The 16,924-nt window shown below is 44.2% G+C and overlaps 1 long non-coding RNA gene across 1 annotated transcript; it reads right to left on the reverse strand.

The window, feature by feature from the left end:
* Positions 1-351: 351 nt before the first annotated feature.
* On the reverse strand, positions 352-14,566 carry LOC110340951. Its single transcript, XR_002382802.2, has 3 exons — positions 14,221-14,566; positions 9,035-9,273; positions 352-676 (listed from the first exon to the last, which is right to left on the reverse strand). It is a non-coding gene; the product is annotated as an uncharacterized LOC110340951 (long non-coding RNA).
* Positions 14,567-16,924: the final 2,358 nt, after the last annotated feature.

The following is a 16,924-nucleotide window of genomic DNA, read 5'->3' on the forward strand; positions in this document are numbered from 1 at the left end:
TCAAGAAGATAAACAGATTAAGATATGTAATAAAGGGAGTGATGACCTCAGAGCAAGATCCCACCCAGCTAAATTTTCAACTTGTGAAAAGGAAATAAGGAAAACCTTAGAGTCAGTAGTGGTAGTGCATACTTTTGATCTCAACACTTGCAAGGCAGAGGCTGACAGGTCTCTGAGCCTTGTCTATGGAGCAAGTTCCAGAACAGTCAAGTTTAGGCAGTGTGAGAAATCATCAAAAACAAAAAGCTAGTGAAGATATAATTGAAAGATCTCCGAGTTAAAGGAAAGCCTGATCTATAGATCTAGTTTCAACCAAGCTTAAGTAGCAAAGGAAACCATCCAAAACAGAAAGCTGGTGAAGATATAATTAAACAAGAGGGGCACGGGCATGCTCCAGCCCCATCAAGCAACAGAACTTAGCAGCTTTGGCCACGTGGTTCTGGCTTTAGAGTCAAGGACAGAAGAAAGGAGTTATGGAACATTCCTCCACAACTAAGGAAAGCTGTTGATACCATGCATGTGTCAGGGGTATCCCTGAACGGAGAACCAGAGAGACCATTGTTGGAAGCTGTGGGTTCATAGCTTGAGGCTTCCTGGAGATTACCAGCCTGGTGGATTTGCTGCATTCCCCAAGAGTTCATTGCCCAGGTGGGCTCCAGTCAGGATTTTGTTGGGTCTGGAAGGGAGAGAAGGTAAAACTCAGTGGCTGCCAGTAGTTTGGCAAACTGAGCAGGAACTGTGCACCCTGATGGCTGCAAAGGTTCCCTTAGTGTCTGTTTTCCAGTGTCCTCTCTCTTGGAAACAAGCCTGCCTCTCAGGGATTTCCAGCTTGCTTTCAAATCTGAGCCTAAGAGCCCCTTGTCTCCAGGAGGATGCATTCCACCCACTACTCCTGTTAAGAGGTTGATTTCTAGCAAATTAACCACAGTTCTGAGTCAACTGGTATCTCTCAGTCCTTATCTCTGCCTGGAGTGGGGCTGAGGGACCATTTTTACAGCAGGAATGCATAGCATCCTCATAGCACTTCCATCCTCTATGGAGGCAGGGAGAAGGAATGTGCAGTTTCCATGGAGATCATCAAAGAAGGCATCTTAGAGGGGGTTGGCTGGGTGAAAAAGGAGAGGAGGCAGCTTGGTAGAGTGGAGATTAAAGAGTGGGCTCACTAGAGGTAAAAGCAAACTGATTGGATGCCTAAGAGCTAGAGGTCATGACATCTGTATACTGCCACCATGGGTGGTCGGACTGTTGTGCAAGTGACCCAGTGACCTCCAGAAGAAAGCTGTAGCTCTGGTGTTCCAGTTTGGGTTGTTCTAACTGCTCCCTTGATCAGGAAACTGCCAAAGACTTTGGAGGAGACCAGCAGAACACAGGGAAAGAGGGATAGAATCTTGGGATGGAGTAGGGTGAGGTCCACAGGTTAGTTAGCCGCGTGGAAACTTCTGCACTGCTCACATCCACCTTCCTTTACATTACTCTCCTCTCCAAGGCCTTCATAACAAGGTTTACTTGTTTCCCTGTTCTCCTTTCCTCCTCCATCGTCTGTGGATGAAAGTGCTCTATTTCCAAGCAACAGATGTTCTAGATGGTTCACCCCAGGCCCTTCCTCCAGAGGGAGAACAGGACCTTCACAACATTCCTTCTCATCCGCACCTTTCTGGCACTCACCTCAGCAAGGCATCTGCACACTCACTTCCAGAAAGGAACTTAGCTTTCCAGAAGTCACTAGCCAATGAGTCTGTCCAGGCCAGACATCTTTCTCTGGAAATCTCTGAGATCAGAAAGATCATGTACTTTTTTTTCACTATGTAGTTCAGGGACCAAGGAACATAAATTTCCATATTTAATGTAGTCCTGGGGGGCAACATGTTCATATTAGGGAATCTTTACACACACACACACACACACACACACACACACACACACACACACACACACAAACACACACACACAGGGATCCACATGCACACAGTCTGTTCTGTCAGCCTATGATACTTTTTGTCGTCATTATTTAGACATCTTTTAGACATCATTTAGACAGCTCTTCAGGTAACCCAGGTGTCTGACCTTAAATTGCTGGCCCTTCTCTCTCCATCTCTTAAGAACTGGGACTATGCAAATGTGTGCCTCCACACCTAGATAAGCTGCAGTGTTTGGGTCTGTTGACTTCGATGTTCTGTATTCTGGGGATCATGGAACAAAGTGAAGATCTCTACAGAACATGACAGGATAGACCTTCTTCCATTTCATCACTAGAACCCCAAGCCTGGGGTGAAAATAGAAAATGAACTTCTGTAGAAATTTAAGCTTTCCCCCATTTTTTCTGTCTCCCTTGCTTTATTACCATTAGTCTTCAAGATTAGGGTCTTAAAGGTTCCCCAAAGCCCATGTGCTAACAGCCAGCATGTTCCTATCAGGAGGTTGTGGCAACTAGGGGGTGAGTTCTAGTGGTATCGAAGTTAAGTGATTGGGAGAGTGACTGAGTAGGGGACATCGGGCCCTTGGCATCTATCTGATTCTATTTGTGATAGCCTCTGCCCTATGATGTAAATCACTCCCAAACTGGGAAACTCCACCTTGCTGGAGGCTGACATCTATGATGCCAACTAACCAAACCTTTGAAACCATAACCCAAAATAAACATTCCTCCTTATAAGTTCCTTGTCTTAGATATTTTGGCCCAGTGCTGGAAAACTGACTAATACGTATGTGCTCTGCAGACTTGTGCAACATCTGGTATGTTTACATTTTCCTGCTTAGTCAATGTTGAAATGAATGGCTTAGTCATTGTTGAAACTCTAGTACTGATGTCTGTGTAAGAATTCAATTTCTGTTGGTGTGGTGTCCTGGACTGAGGTTGCTGATGTCCATGGTGGTGCATTCCTGTCAATCACTACAGAACGCTCTGGTATCAGTCCTACAGAGAATGCACATGCTGATATCTCAGCCCCGTTATTCTTGCCTTGCTCTCTTTCAGCCCTACCTCCTATTCCAGTGGCTGCTATCAGAGAGAGACCACATCTTTCCTTTTCTCTAGAACCGGGGTCCCTATATTCTAGAAGCAAACATGTGTCCTAACACCAACTTTATGAACAATTTCTAGGGCTCTTTGCTTTTGTTTTGTTTTTCAAGACGAGGTTTCTCTGTGTAGCTTTGGAGCCTGTCCTGGAACTCACTCTGTAGACCAGGATGGCCTCAAACTCACATAGATCTACTTGCCTCTGCCTCCCAAGTGCTGGAATTAAAGGTGTGCACCACCACTACCAGGCATTCTTTGTTTAATTAAACACCTGCTGCCATATAGTGTCTTCATAATCTACATTTCATATGATCATTTCAGGATCTGGCCTTAATCCTAGCACCCACAATTCCAATTCAAACGGAAACGGACTCAGAATTACTGTGGCAGCAGTAGTTAAGGGTTGAATCCTGGATTCATCACTTGCTGGCTCTCAGCCCCCTTCACCTATAAACATGGCTAATAATAGTCTCTCTGTCCCAGAGCTGTGTTAAAGACAATGCATGCAACTTTACCTAATGTTTTAAACATAGTCAACAGATAAATGTTAATTGCTATAACTGCTGTTACTTAAAGAAGCAGGGGCAGACGTTGACAAGAGTAAGTGATTCATCCAAGATTATGGTGCCAGTCAGTGGCAAAGCTGAGACAGTCCATTGATAGTTATCTGACCAACATCTGAGTCTCTGAGTTCTCATAGCTCCACTGGCAGACTTCTACCTATACCACACCTGCTTGGTATATTTTTCCTGTTTAATGTTACCAATGAGTCTTCCAGATGAAAGTAGTGAACAGAGACCGTCAAAGGAAAATGGATTGGACCAATAAGACACAGCCAGACATGGGTGGAGCCAGAACTAGTAGCTGGAGCTAGGACCTGGGTCTGGTGCCTGTTTTAAGATAGCCTTGAGCAGGAATGTTTTTCCATGGCTCCAACATCAGACTTTGAAAAGAGACATTTTCCTGTTGGCCATTCTAACAGAGTAGGCTGGTGGAGTAGCTTAAGAACATCACTGCAGACCACATCGAGGCAGCTAGATTTCTGAGATCTTGTTAAGAAGAATGTCCTGGCTGGGCGGTGGTGGCACACACTTTTAATTCCATTACTTGGGAGGTAGAGGCTGGTGGATCTCTTCAAGCTCAACGTCAGTCTGAAGGCCAGCCTGGTCTACAGATTAAGTTCCAATACAGCCAAGGCTACACAGAGAAACCCTGTCTTGAAAACCAAAAACAACAACAACAAAACAAAAGTGACAAGTTTCCACGTTCATAAAATAGGAGTTACCCCAATGGTGGCAATTTAAGGGAAGTCACATAGTTCCCTGTACTAGATATCTATTGTATTAGGAGATACACCAGAACTTAATGTTTGGACAATAAACTCTTATGTCACTGTCTGCGGATCAGAATTGAAATGGGACAGTAATTCAGGTGGGTGATTCTTGCTCAGGGTCTCTCATGATCCTACAGAGAAGATGTTGGGTAGGGCTATGGCCACCAGAAGGCTAGCCTATGTCTGAGAGATATGCTTCCATTGAGATTGACATGGACAGGAAGCTGAGACTATTCAAGAGACCCAAGTATCAGACTGGCAGCTGATAGTCTCCTGAAGAAGTCATCAAGAAAGACATGCTGGATCTTAGGGAGACACCTCGATGAGTAAAGCACTTATCATCAAGCATGTAGACCTGAGCCTGATCCCCAGAATCCATATAATAGAACTGGGCGTGGTGACATGTGCTTGCAGTATTAGCAGGGAGAGTCAGAGACTTGAAAGTCTCTAGGGTCAGTCAGACTAGCCTGATCAGTAAATTCTAGGTCCCAGGAAGAGACTGTCAAAACAAAACAAGACGAAACAAAAAACAAACACAAAAACAAGGAAGAAGGCTCCTGGTGAGAAACTTCCAAGTTGCTTTCTGGCCTGCATCTGCATCCACACAAAAGGGCATGCACACCTGCATGCAAATGTGCATATACGCAAACACACACCCACATGCATGCATAAAAAAGAGAAACACCAAGTAGAAAACACAACGCCTTTTGTGGCCTGCCTAGCCTCAGAAGCCACAATCTGCCCCATGCTAATCTTTAGGGGTCCAGTTACTGAGTCTAGCTCACAGCTAATAGGAGAATAATTAAGCTCTAAGTCTTCAGGGCAGAATTCCAGAGAACTTGTAGACATATTGTGAAGCCATCAAGTGCTCTGCCAGCCTCAGAGGTACACACTTGTTTTCAATTACATCATAAGAAAATGCACTGGTTTTGCTTTCTACACAATTTAAATTTGTGTTAATTGTAAGTGTCTAAGATGGCACTGACCAGGAGCAGAGGTTCAGATTCTATATGTCTCTTTTTCTGGTCTTCCCTAGTTCCTTCATTTAGGAAATGAAGTGGTTGCTACTTGAAGAGATAATTCTGGAGAAATTGGATATCTGCATACAAAAGAATGAAGCTAGACTTTGACCTACTCTGATATGCAAAAATTAATCCAGTATGCATTAAAACTTATGTGACCTAAAAGTACAAAAATGCCTAAGAAAGAAATTAGGCCACAAGATTCATAATGTTGGATTTGGCAATGATGAGCATGGCACAAGAAAAGTGTTGGTAAGAAAATAAAACGTAGACTAGTTGGACTTAATGAAAACACATTAAAAACTACATAATAAAAAAGTCAGCAAAGTGAAGTGTCAGCCCACAGAATGGAAGAAAAGATTTGCAAACTATCCATCTGATAAGAGCCCAGATCTAGCACATGCAGAAATGGCTTACAACTCAACAACAGAGAAACGTAACTCAGCTGAAAAAACTGGCAAAGATCTTGAACAGAAATTGCCCCCAAAGAACACAAATAGCCAGTAGATGAGATGATCAACAGCATTGCACACTAAGGAAGCACAAGTCAAAACTACCAGGAAGTACTGCCTCACCCTGGCCACCATCGCCCTAATACAAACAAACACCGGCAAACAGAACAAATGCTGCTGGGACACAGATGAGTTAAAACCCTTGTATACTGTGGATAGGAATACAAAATGTTGTGACCGCCATGGAAGACTGTATGGTGCTTCCTCAAAATAAGAAAATTAGCAACTCCGTGTTTTCTCTGGCAAAAATTGAAAACAGAATTTTGAAGACACACCTGTATTCTATGTTCACCACAGCATAGTTCATAAGATCAGGCAGGCGTTCTCTCACAAATGGACAGGTAAACATGATGTGGTATGTGCATGTAATGAAGGATCACTCAGCCACAGACAGGAAATTCTGATGTCATTTACCTGAGGGCACTTTGCTGCATGAGACTAGCCAGGCAGTCACAGACAGGCAAGTGTTGCAAGGCTCCAGTTATTTGATACGCACATTATCTTAGTTTGCTTTCTGCTATGATAAATACCATGGCCAAAAGCCACAGGTTTTAGTCCAGTGTCAAGGGAAGCAAGGCAGGAACTTGAAATGGAGGTGTGCTGCTTACTGTCTTGCTTCTGAGCTCATCATGAGCTCCCTATCCTATAGAGCCATCCTCATCAGCCTAGCTCCACCCGTAATGGGCTGGGCCCTCCTATGTCAAGAAGCAAGCAAGAGATTGCCCCCATAGACATGTCAATGGATGTTAATTTGATGGGGACAATTCTTTGATCATTTTCCTCTTCCCAGGTATATCAAGTTGGCAAGCAAGATGAGCTATTACACCTAGGATAGTTACAGTCACAGGAATAAGTTATGTTGTGGTTTCCAGGGGCTGGGGTTGATGAGGAATGAGAGGTTAACTGTTTAATGGGTATAGATTTTTAGTTTTACAACAAGACAATGATAGAGATAGATGGTGATGATAGCTACACAAAATTATGAATATATGTAATACCATGGAACTATGTTAAGACATTTAAGATGAAGACTTTAATTGTGATTTTATATGCAATTTACTTTTCCAAAGATCACTGGGGATTAAAGCAAAAAATAATGAGGTGCCTGAATTCAGAAAACTTCTAATGTGCTTTGTGTATCTAATATTCTCTTCTCCAATATCTTGGAGAAGATTCTAGAATTTAGATTTCATTTAAGACAATCGCTCTTCTGTATTTACTAGTCTCCCTGACTGTCTTTGTGTTTAAAGGCATGTTTAACATGTTTTTGCACGTGTCCTCATGTTTCAAAAACCCACATAAATAAATCTTTCATGGCCCTTCAGTCCTCAGAGGGAAGGTGAGGCTGTTTATGTTACAAGAACACATTTTATTTGCCCTCAGCAGCCAGAGCTGTGCATGCTATTACTGTAAATGGGGCATGGTGGTGTTGTGTTATGACACACCTTTTGATGTAGGACGGCCACAGTCCAGTGACTTCCAAATATATCTCAGCCTACTGTAAAAAATAACATGACAGTTCTCATGGATGCAGGGTCTTTGCACATGTTCCCAGAAACTTGGAGCCATTTACTAACCAAACAGAGAAACATTATTTTAACAATTATTGATGTGTTCATTCAGCTTCGATTGAGGCTCCCTCCCCGGACTCCTTGCTTCTCATGGCTGATGCTTGGGTAAGAAGAATGAAAAACTGCAGTGTTTTTCCAAGACAAGACACCAAACTTTCAAATAATCCAATAGATCAGCCTTAGTGTTCTTTAATATACCATGGAAAACATTTATCAGATAGTCTTTCTTTCCCTTTAAAGACTGCCCATCTTTAGAAAAGAATGTCTCTGGGGAAATTGCCTTCTTTTAAAAGTTGCAAGATTCTTAGTTTCTTCAGCCCCTGAATTTCAAGTGCTTCCATAGTTTTCCCAGCAATATGTTGTGCATAGACATAGCAAGGAGCTGTCAACACAGGTCCAGAGTGGGTTTTACTCCAGGGGCTCACAATACTTATGATAGAGTTAGATGTTTTGTAGGAAGTAAGCAAGGAGAATGCAGTAGATGTACACCCTGGGGGTGACCAATGCTTAGAAACATATTTGTTACCTAAGGCTGTGATACAAAGTATATCAAATTCACCTCTCAATTCAACAAACACTTATTTTATTCACCTCTATTTTATCATCCAGTATGATTTAGCTGAGTCTTTTGCTCAAGGTCTTCAATACACTGTAATCAAGTTTTGGCAAGAGCCATGCTCATCTCAAATCTCAACTGGGCTAGGAGAGGATTTGTTTTCAAATTTAGCCACAACACTGTTGGCATGATTCAGTTCCTTTCTGATACAGTGTAGAAGGCCTTAAGTTCCTTGCTGGCTATTGCCCAGAGGCCTTTCTCTGATCCTTGCTACTAAGTTTTCCATAAGGCAACTTGCAAACATTCAGCTGGCTTCCATGAGAGTCAGCAAATGAGAGAGCAAAAGAGAAAGTCCCAGTTTCAGGATCTAATCAAAACCAACATCTCATCACAAAGCAGCAGTGTCACCATTTTGTCCATCAGGAAAAAGTCATTAGGTCTAGCTTATGATCAGGGACTGCACAAGGACATGAAGACTGAGTCTGCCACTACCGGGAGCCATCTTTGATTTGCCTACCACAAAACAGCAACAAAATTAAGGACCACCCAGCATTAAATGCAATACTCAAGAGCAGAGTAAGTATTGGATGAGCCCTACAGACAAACACAATTTGCTGAAATTAAAATTCGCAGGGCAACATGCTATTTACTTTGCAAGGATACAAATCAATTCAAGAGTATATAATGATCACCCTGCGATGTTTGTCTTCTGGGAGCAGCATGTGGAGGAATTGGGAACAAATTACCATGTAAATCAAGAGTAAGGCCTTGTAGATGAAATTGTGGAGTATGAAAGCAGGACCAAGTTGAACTTGCATAGAAGTTCCAAAAGAAAAAGTAACAAGACAGTGTGACTTCCCCCAACACTAAGCTCCACAGAACACTCACTAAGAGCTACCCCGTGTGGCTCTGGCTCTAAGTAACCTCAAATGCTCAGAGACTTTTGAGCCAAAGTTGTCTGCGTGAGGGTGCCATACTGTTGAGGAGAATGCTGCAAAGTTTGCTGTGCATAAGGTGCACTCACAGGGTGATCAGCTGTTCCAAGACTCAAGGGCTTCCTACACATGGTGCTGCCAATGTGATAACTTGATCAGTTTGTCACCTTGTTGCCCAGAGAGCTTGTTCTGGCTTCATGTGCCTTAGCTGGACTGGAAATCTGCATTTCAAACGGTATCTGAAGTTCTGTTAGGGTTTGGGGAAGATGGCTCAGTTGATACAGTGATTGCCTTTGAAACATGTAGATCTTAGTTCAATCCTCAGAACCTACAACAAACAGATAATTAAGTAAATAAAGCAAGCAAGCTGAGCATTGTGGTATGTTCTTGTAATCTCAGCACTGGGGAAGTAGACACAAGAGGATCCCTGGACAAGTTCTGGGCCAGCAAAAGACTGAATAAAGGAAAAGGTGGAGAGAGAGCCTAAGGAAATACACCGAAGATTGCCTTTTGGCTCCCCCGGGAAAACAGATATGTACACACAAGAACATTTTGAGAAAGGCAGAGACAGGAAAGAGTTTTAAAATAGGAAGTCCACGGGTCAGATTTTGAGAAACTGTCCCAAGGAAGGATAACCTAGACAGGTAGTGCTTCTAATACCGAAGACATCAGCTGTTCTCAAGTGAGTGATCACCAGTGTTACCCAATGGCATCACCATTGCCTGCTGTTAACTCTGGGCTCTAGTGTACTCTAGTTACAGTTCACTGACTCTAGAATTTATCTTCCTCTTAAGACAGACCTCAAGATCCCAGAGGTAGAGTTCAGCAAGAGGGCAGGGCAGGAGTGTGGGGAGAAAGCTTTCTTTGACTGGCTGTTACAAGAAACAACACCCTATGACTTCAACAAGTGTCCAGTGAGTGCCCCCACCCCCAACTCCACACACACAGGGTGATCTGAAGAATGTGCTAAGGCGATTAAGGTGAGAACCTGTAGGTCTTGAGGAAGTGGCACACCCAAAAAACATAATCTCTGTAAAATATTTTCCATATTTGGAAAATAGAAGCGGTTACACAAGAACACTGACTGGAGAAGACAGTGATGAGGTCACGGCAAATGCCTCCAGGCGGGCAACTGGAGATGGGTGTGGAGTCCTGAGGTCAAGGGGAGAGAATCTGGAGTGGCTTCAGGTGTAGGAAGCAGATGTGTCCCCAGGGGGAAGGGTGTGTCTGGTGACCAATCAATAATAGTCTTTGCTCTATTTTGTATTTTTACTGAGTGACTCTTTGAACTCTTCATTTTCCAGGGTAGACTAAATAACCTCTCTGCACTGGGTCCTGGGCAGGTTCTGTTGGCAACTGGATTCTGGTTTGAGTTTTTCTGTGGATTCTGAAGCTTTATCAGGATAAACATTGACTACCAGAACACATAAGGAAACAGAGCATGCTGGTGGGTTCAGGAAGTAAAGCCACTGTTAACAAGCCCTGTCTTGGGTTTAGATTCATTTGGTCCTTGAGACAAGAAGCCAAGTATAAGCAGTGTCTTTGGGCTCAATCTCTGGGAACAAACTCAGGACAGTAAGACTACGTCAGCAAAGGCAGGCAAGCTGATAAAGGGGGCCCAGCATGGCTGTTACTGGGGACAGTTGGTGCTGAGTTTCTATAGGACTCCAGGAGGCAACAACATTTATACTGGCTGTATAGTATGAAATATGCTATAGCATTACTGTAGACAAAGGGTATCCATCCATTAACTAACTGTTCATCTGTCACTGGCTGAGAATGGCTTCCTGGGAGATTATGCCTCAGACACTTTTCTGCTCTCTATGAGAACTCGACATATTCTTGTGACTATGCAGAGTTACAAAAACTTTTGATAAGCAACTATGACGATGGAGATGTGGGTGGGCTATCAATAGCATCTGCCACAATTCTTCAAATTTCCTACATGCCTGAATGATTCAGGCACCAGGTTAAATGTATATTATCTCAACTACTACCTGACTAATAATCTCCATTTTTTTACAGACCCAGGCAGGATGAGAAATGAAAAGTGATTTGTCTGAGATCTCTTATGTGCCTAATGGTGGAGTTGGGATTTGAACCGTAAAAACTCCTGGGCACAGTATTGGCTCCTCAAAGGGTTTACAACCAGATAAGTGACTAAAGTTAGACTTTAAGTTGTGGGTATCGAGTCTAGCTTTTCCAGGACCTAACCCTCCAAGATTGCCTATTACTGCTAACCCGAATGCTGTGGCTTGTTTTCTGAAAGAGGCAGAGCTCAGCCTCCTTCCCATCTGGCCTCTCCTCAATGCAAGGTCTGTGTCCTTGAGCACTGCGGTGAAACAGCTTGGGAGAAGGGTTCAGATAATGTCTGTATTCTTTCCCAGACACCCTCCTCCCACCCTCAACTCCAAATCCATTTATCTCCCCCATAAAGTGCTTATTGACAGAAGGCTTGAGTGCTCAGACCGCGCCAGCTGATGACAGGCCTCTCCAAACAGAGCAGCCATGCCTCCCTCCTTTCCCCAGCCCCGATCCAGAGAGCCGTGTTTCAGCCTCTATCTCCAAGATTAGCTCAGGGACCCTGCCCCCTCCCACCACCAAATGCTTTTTTGGGTCACTGATTTTTTTTTCCCCCAGAGAGAAAATGCTTGAGGTAGAGGCATGAAATAGTACTGCTCAGACTCAAGACGGGATTTGTAAGACCCTTCAGCCAGAAAGTAATTTTATCAGGGCTTGCAGATAGTCACCATCTCCATTTATCTCCCCCTGCCCCCTCTTGCATCTGCAAACTCTCTTTGCTAAACCCAGTCTGCATTTACATCTCTAGTACCAGTGCTCTTTGTGTTAGTCTTACAGGAGAGTGTGCTTACAGGTATGTGACCAAGGAAAGCCATCAGAAATCAAGCAGAAGGGAAAGGCAGAGCCAAGTGTGTGATTTGGAATCCCAGGTGATGTTTATACAGTCTGCAACCTCATTTCTCCTGGGTCGTGTCTTGCTCTTGTTAAGCCCTACCTCAGTGATCTGGCCTGATAAAAGTTTACCATTCAGACCAGATGGGACATCCCTTCTCCTGCAGCAGTAGGCCTGGTTTCCAGGCTCATGGTCCCCACAGTCCTACCACCAAGTGAATCCTCATTCACTTTAGCACAGAGCAACACTTGCTCTAAAGGAATGTTTGTGGCAATGCACATTAGAATAGGCACTGTAGAAGATAATGTGTAGAATACTGGAAATCTTAAAAACTCATGAGCCTCTGATCCCAAGCACAGGTATGTTTCTTAGGGAAACAAACCTAGTGTGCACAAACACATTTGCACTCTCATGCTCAGTACTTATTGCAGAATCATTGACCATCTCTGGGTGATAGTGTTAGTGTAAGTGTTGGTCAACAGATGGTTGAATAAAGACATGGTGTATATATTCAATGAGAAGGTATTTGGCTTCCAACAAGGAATTCTAACATTGTGATGACCTGGGTGAATGAACTCAGCAAAGAAACAAATACAGCATGACCTCATCTGTGAGATTTTCGAAAGAATTCATAGAAGGAAAGTGAGCACAAAGTGTGTCACCAAGAGAGGGATTGAAGGTATAGTGGAGTTCTGGGGCTAAGGAGATGCTGGTCAAAGGAGACAAGGCTTCCTTTGGAAAGGATGAGCACATTTAAAAGTCCCACAGTGTAAGACAGTGAGTACTGTAGCAACTTACTGCACTCTTGAAATTTGCTAAGACAAATTTCAAGTATTTTATCAAGCACCAAAGAAGGTATTGAGATAATGCATGTTCTAAAATTAATTTATCAAACAAGGCTTCATCACAGAGAGCAAGCCTAGCAATCAGGTACTAGAGTTTTTTGAAAAATATGCCTCTGGAAAATGATGCATGTAGCTAGATTTCCATTCAACACATCCCAGCTACTACTAAACCCTCTGCAAGAGCCTTGAGATCTTTGTCATTATTTGGCTCATTATTTTAATCTTCAAATAAAGCATTGTCCTGAGTCTAATACATTCTCTCTCCCAACTGATTTTGTTCATGCTATGCGTAGACACTTCATATTGCTGTTCTCTCGCTCTGGGAACTTCTGAATAGCTTAAAATCGTATAGACAGGAGGGCTCAAAGTATGGTTGTCAGGACATTTCCTGGGTTTTTTCCATGACTGACCATGCCTCTGACTTAGGCTTACCCGAGAGACACTTTGCTTTTTTCCCTTCTCAAGAGAAAAGCTCTCTTCAGAAATCTAAATTTCTCACTTTCCCTTGATTGTGGATGTTCTTCTCTATATATGTTTCTCTTATTGGTTGATGAATAAAACACTATTTGGCCAGGAGAGGCAGCAAGATAGGCAGGGCTAGGAGACAATTCTGGGGGGGAGGAGGCAGAGAGAAGCTGCCATGAGAGAGATACCATGTAGCAGAGGAAGGAGTAACAGGTCCAGACCTTCTCCAGTGAGATAAGACCATGTGAAAATACTTAGATTAATAGAAATGGGTCAATAATTTAGAAAGACCTAGCCAATAAGAACCCCTAGCTATCGGTCAACAGTTTAATGTAAGTCTCTGTGTGCTTATTTGGGGCTGAAGCAGCTGTGGGACCTGGTGGGACAAGAAACCCCAGCAACGTTCTCTGAAAAATTCTAGGCTGTCACCACTCTCAAATACTGTTCAGCACAGTGTGTTGTTATTTTATTCCCACACTCAGCCTCTGAGGCCTGTTTTTTCCTTAAGTAATACATGTTTTTGTGATGCTAAATCCAAGTGTATCTCTTTGCCTTTGCATTTCCTGGAGGAAATGCACACAGTGTATCAGAGAGACACACATGTTTAGGTATGATCATCACACACCATTGTAGGCTGTATGCATACAGATCTACAGATAATGTTATGCATATTACAGTGTAAAGTAGAAGCACAGGTTTTTAGTCCATGCCTTGTTTTCCCATCTACTCTATCTCCAGGAGAAATGCTTCAACACCCTCCTGTCTTGCTCACACCCACGTCCACTTCTTTCCTCTCTCTTACAGTAATTTCTTTACACCAGGGTTTATGTGGATCTTCTCCCGGAATTGCTCTGTGATACTAAGTGCAGAAACCCAGCCTCCAGGCTAAGCTCTGCTGTGCCTTTTAGTTACTAAGGACATAAATCCTTCCTTCAGTCCTCTCTCAGGGATTATTTAAATTGGTCAGATTGGGAATCCATCTATTTCTTTAAAGCCCAGCCCATGAATCGCTGTTAACACAAAGAGAGAGTTTAAGGCATTAAGCGTGTACCTGCAAGTGCTTCTCAGCCCTTCGTTTCCTTCCCCCGGGGAGCACTTTCCAGTAGGCGGGGTAATGGGAAGTGAGCCCAGAGCAAGTAAGCTGATTTATCTGGGAAAGCTCTCCTCTCCATCTTTGCCACTTTAATAACACTCAGCTGGGGGAGGGATTTGGTGTCCTTCAGGAGCTGGCCCGTTAAAACAATCCAGGAGTGTGTCACCCGCAGCTCGGGCCCTGCACCTCGTCTTCAAACTGATGTCACCTCATAAATCCACAGGCACAGCCTGGACCCATCAGCGAGCTGCTTTTTCTGGAGATTCATTATTTGTTCAGACAGGGGTCAGGTGGAGGGTTTTTTCTTGTTTTTTTTTTAGATTCATTTGGTATTTAACCCTCCCCCTCTTCTTCAGCTGAAAATGGAATCTGCTGTATGCCTAGACTAGAGAAAGAAGTGGTATATGGAGGGAAAAAAAATGCCAGCTATATGAGTCAGAAGGGAGGTGGGCGTGACTTGACCCACTGTGCCCAAGGAAGAGAGGAGGGGCTGTTGTCAGGGAAAAGAAGGGCTCTTGCTTTGGTCTTGGCCTTGCTGCCTTAAACTTGGGTATTTTGTCTGTCCCAAGAGCTGTCTGCCCTTATCTGCAAATATGATATGTGGAGAAAGTCGCAGGTTAGAGGAAGCTAGATGACAAGGGCAGTCAGGAAATCTCTGCAGTCCAAGGGGGTCAGTTGAGGTTGTTGGAGGCCCGCCTCACTGTCCACACAGATCAGGCCACAGGCTTTTTTCTAGGAAGCGCTGGAGTTTGCACACCAGCCGCTCAGATGTCTGTCCCTCTGGGAGAATGCCTTAAAGATGATACAGAGAACAGTCCTGCTAACATAAAGGGGAGAGGAGATGTTACGGGAGAGGCTAGGAATTTGTCAAATATATGAGGTTTTCCAAAAGAACGTGAACAAAGTTATAAACCTGTAAATGGAATTTTCTTGCATGATTAAATGGAGTTGTTCAGAAAAATCACTTCCATCTCTGTATATATTAGAAGGGCTGTAAGCAGTGGATCATGGTGTTAAAAAATGGCCTCGCACAGAGGAGATGAAAGGCACTCACTGCTTATCCTATTCACCAGCCACTGACCCCCAGTTCTGTGGCTGAAGAAGTCCCACAGCCCTGGTTTCAAGCGTGTCAGGAAGTCACTGAATTTGGACTGGAAGGGGAAGTAAAACCTGGCTCTTCTGAGCTGGGGGAGCCGGCCCCAGCTTGTTACCGCTTGTACTGGACGCAATGAACGGGCAACTGGAGAATGATCTCAGTTCTTGTGCCCCAAGCTGCTGCAGGCAGAGCAGGGCAGGAGCCCTCAGTCGAGGGCGATTCTTTCTTACCATCTATGCACCTCTATACACTTGGATATAAAATTTGGGACGTCGAACTGTAAGATGAAAAAATTCATAAGGTTTGGTGTTCTAAATCTCCAATTTTTTTTCCTGAAAAACTCCTCACCTTTGGTAAGGTCCTAACCTAGGCTGACTTATCACATTATAACTAGTGGGTGGTCCCCTTTGGAGCACTGGGAAGAGAGAACCCAGTCCTCCTTCTAGGTACAGCATTTGATTGACAGTCCAAAAGGGATCGTGGAGAGTTCTGGAACCTAGTTCTCATCATTGCCCTTGGCTCCCCTGCATGCCACAAATAAACACAGATTGCTGATGGTGGTTTGAGACCAGTCCTCCTGCAAGTGCTGGCACGGCCACCACAGACCTTATCTTCTAGGGTGGGGCAGGGAACAAGGCTGCCACGCTGAGGTAGAAGAGGGTGGGGGTGGAGTCTCTGAAAGCCAGTTGCAGCATCCTCCTGGCTTGGCAGGCAGCCTAGAAGCCTGAGGCCCTCTGGGGAAAAGCCAAGATCAGAGGACCAAGGGTGGTGTGGAGCTGTGGCGAAGCTGACCTGCCTTCACCGGCTGGGTGACTTGCATGTACCCAAATGATGGCTTTTCCTGGAGCGACCTGCACACAGAGAACAAAACAATGAAGTCAGGTGCACCGGGTATATCCAAAGCTGCCTTTCAACCTCACAGTCACCCAGAGCAGACTTCCGGTAAAGTTTCTCAGATAGGGAAACTGAGGTCCGGGGCAGTAAAGGCAGGCCTTGCATCACAAAAATACGCAGTGCCCTTTGTGAGAGTTGATTCCACCACGTTGTATAGCCAAGACTCTGATTTTTGACCCTATGTGGGTCAACCAGTCAGTCTAGTTCAACATTTCTAGTCTTCCTGCGCTTTATTCTTTGTCTTGTAAACCGGTCCCTGACTTGGAGGTGTGGCTGACAAGGCTGACCTCGGTAGCAGAGGTGATCATACAAGAGGCCAGTTATGGTTCGTGTGTGGGTACAAAGTCAGGGCACTTCTCTGAAAGCAGTACCCAAGAAACTTACGCGCCTTGGCACAGTTGGGAACCAGGGCGATCTTCTGCTAGGAGATTGCTAATAATACCGATGGTTTCTTCGACTTCTGGCTCCAGATTCCAGTGGGCTGTGTTAAACCCAGAGTGTGTCCCCACCAGTGAGCTGGCGCTGCTCAGCTGCTGGGCCATAAATCTGGGTAAGTCTATCTATCTGTCCATCAGTCCTTGTGGCCGTGTTGCCCTTTGGGCCCTCCCTGCATAAACATGAAACTCAACACGAACTCTTCGCAAGGGCACTCAGACTTTGGATCTCATTCAG

The sequence above is a fragment of the Mesocricetus auratus genome, unplaced genomic scaffold (genome assembly GCF_017639785.1).
Source record: "Mesocricetus auratus isolate SY011 unplaced genomic scaffold, BCM_Maur_2.0 Super-Scaffold_100010, whole genome shotgun sequence".
In the NCBI taxonomy this organism is placed as follows: Eukaryota; Metazoa; Chordata; class Mammalia; order Rodentia; family Cricetidae; genus Mesocricetus; species Mesocricetus auratus.